Raw genomic sequence first — 3,436 nt, forward strand, 5'->3', positions numbered from 1 at the left:
ATCAGTACACATATCAGCACGCTGGTCCTTGGACTCAGCACGCTGGCCCTTCCCGTGGACTTTTCGTCTGATTTTGGCCCACGTGGGCTGTCCGCTCAGTACACACAGGAAATCCGTGTGTGTCTGTCAGCACACACAGGATGTCTGTGTGTGTCCGTCAGCACACACAGGACATCCGTGGGTGTCCGTGTGTGTCCGTGTGTCTCTGTCAGCACACACAGGACGTCTGTGGCTGTCCATCAGTACACATATCAGCACGTTGGTCCTTGACTCAGCACGCTGACGCTTCCCGTGGACTGTTCATGTGATTTTGGCCCATGTGATCTGTCTGTTCAGTATAAACAGGACGTCCGTGGGTGTCCGCCAGCACACACAGGACGTCCGTGGCTGTCTGTGACTGTCCGTAAGCACACACAGGACGTCTGTGGCTGTCTGTGTGGGTTTGTCAGCACACACAGGACGTCTGTGGGTGTCCGTCAGCACACACAGGACGTCTGTATGTGTCCGTCAGCACACACAAGACGTCTGTGTGTGTCCGTCAGCACAAACAGGACGTCAGTGGCTGTCTGTGTTTTTCTGTGTGTGTCCGTCAGCACACACAGGACGTTTGTGGCTGTCCATCAGTCCACATATCAGCACGTTGGTCCATGGACTCAGCATGCTGGCCCTTCCTATTGACTGCTAGGGTGATTTTGGCCGACGTTGGCTGTCTATTCAGTACACACAGGACATCCGTGGCTGTCCGCCAGCACACACAGGACGTCCATGGCTGTCCGCGGCTGTCTGTCAGCACACACAGGACGTCTGTGGCTGTCCGTGTATGTCCGTCAGCACAAACAGGACATCCGTGGCTGTCCATCAGTACACATATCAGCACGTTGGTCCTTGGACTCAGCACGCTGACCCTTCCCGTGGACTGTTCGGGTGATTTTGGCCCCCGTGGGCTGTCTGTTCAGTTCACACAGGATGTCCGTGGGTGTCCGCCCGCAGACACAGGACATCCGTGGCTGTCCGTGTGTGTCCGTGTGTGTCCGTGTGTCTCCGTCGGCACACACAAGACGTCTGTGGCTGTCCATCAGTACACATATCAGCACGTTGGTCCTTGGACTCAGCACGCTGGCCCTTCCCGTGGACTTTTCGGCTGATTTTGGCCCACGTGGGCTGTCTGTTCAGTACACACAGGATGTCCGTGGGTGTCCGTCAGCACACACAAGACGTCCGTGTGTGTCCGTCAGCACACACATGACGTCTGTGGCTGTCCGTGTGTGTCCGTGTCTCTCCGTCAGCACACACAGGACGTTCGTGGCTGTCCATCAGTACACATATCAGCACGTTTGTCCTTGGACTCAGCACGCTGACCCTTCCTGTGGCCTGTTCGGGTGATTTTGGCCCATGTGAGCTGTCTGTTCAGTACACACAGGACGTCCGTGGCTGTCCGTCAGCACACACAGGATGTCCATGGCTGTCCGTGTGTGTCCGTGTGTGTCCGTTTTTGTCCGTCAGCACACACAGGACATCCGCGGCTGTCCATCAGTACACATATCAGCACGCTGGTCCTTGGACTCAGCACGCTGGCCCTTCCCGTGGACTTTCCGTCTGATTTTGGCCCACGTGGGCAGTCTGCTCAGCACACACAGGACGTCCGTGGGTGTCCGTGTGTGTCCGTGTGTGTCCGTGTGTCTCCATCAGCACACACATGACGTATGTGGCTGTCCATCAGTACACATATCAGCACGTTGGTCCTTGGACTCAGCACGCTGACCCTTCCTATTGACTGTTAGGGTGATTTTGGCCGACGTGGGCTGTCTATTCAGTACACACAGGACATCCGTGGCTGTCCGCCAGCACACACAGGACGTCCATGGCTTTCTGCGGCTGTCCGTCAGCACACACAGGACGTCTGTGGCCGTCCGTGAGTGTCCGTCAGCACAAACAGGACATCCGTGGCTGTCCATCAGTACACATATCAGCATGTTGGTCCTTGGACTCAGCACGCTGACCCTTCCCGTGGACTGTTCGGGTGATTTTGGCCCCCGTGGGCTGTCTGTTCAGTTCACACAGGATGTCCGTGGGTGTCCGCCCGCACACACAGGACATCTGTGGCTGTCTGTGTGTCTCCGTCAGCACACACAAGACGTCTGTGGCTGTCCATCAGTACACATATCAGCACATTGGTCCTTGGACTCAGCACGCTGGCCATTCCCGTGGACTTTTCGGCTGACTTTGGCCCACGTGGGCTGTCCGTCAGCACACACATGACGTCTGTGGCTGTCCGTGTGTGTCCGTGTCTCTCCGTCAGCACACACAGGACGTTCGTGGCTGTCCATCAGTACACATATCAGCACGTTGGTCCTTGGACTCAGCACGCTGACCCTTCCTGTGGACTGTTCGGGTGATTTTGGCCCATGTGAGCTGTCTGTTCAGTACACACAGGATGTCCGTGGCTGTCCGTCAGCACCCACAGGACTTCCGTGGCTGTCTGTGGCTGTCTGTGTGTATCCGTGTGTGTTCGTCAGCACACACAGGACATCCGTGGCTTTCCATCAGTACACATATCAGCACGCTGGTCCTTGGACTCAGCACGCTGACCCTTCCCGTGGACTGTTCGGGTGATTTTGGCCCCCGCGGGATGTCTGTTCAGTTCAAACAGGATGTCCGTGGGTGTCCGCCAGCACACACAGGACGTCCGTGGCTGTCCGTGTGTGTCCATGTGTCTCCGTCAGCACACACAGGACGTCTGTGGCTGTCCATCTGTACACATATCAGCACGTTGGTCTTTGGACTCAGCACGCTGGCCCTTCCCGTGGACTTTTCGGCTGATTTTGGCCCACGTGGGCTGTCTGTTCAGTACACACAGGACGTCTGTGGGTGTCCGTCAGCACACACAGGACGTCCGTGTGTGTCCGTCAGCACAAACAGGACGTCCATGGCTATCCGTGTGTGTTCGTGTCTCTCCGCCAGCACACACAAAACGTTCGTGGCTGTCCATCAGTACACATATCAGCACGTTGGTTCTTGGACTCAGCAGGCTGACCCTTCATGTGGACTGTTCGGGTGATTTTGGCCCATGTGAGTTGTCTGTTCAGTACACACAGGACGTCTGTGGCTGTCCGTCAGCACACACAGGACGTCCGTGGCTGTCCGTCAGCACACACAGGACGTCCGTGGCTGTCCGTGTGTGTCCGTTTTTGTCTGTCAGTACACACATGACAACCGTGGCTGTCCATCAGTACACATATCAGCACGCTGGTCCTTGGACTCAGCACGCTGGCCCTTCCCGTGGACTTTTCGTCTGATTTTGGCCCACGTGGGCTGTCCGCTCAGTACACACAGGAAATCCGTGTGTGTCTGTCAGCACACACAGGATGTCTGTGTGTGTCCGTCAGCACACACAGGACATCCGTGGGTGTCCGTGTGTGTCCGTGTGTCTCTGTCA

Source organism: Brassica napus, unplaced genomic scaffold (assembly GCF_020379485.1).
Source record: "Brassica napus cultivar Da-Ae unplaced genomic scaffold, Da-Ae ScsIHWf_201;HRSCAF=355, whole genome shotgun sequence".
Taxonomy (NCBI): Eukaryota; Viridiplantae; Streptophyta; class Magnoliopsida; order Brassicales; family Brassicaceae; genus Brassica; species Brassica napus.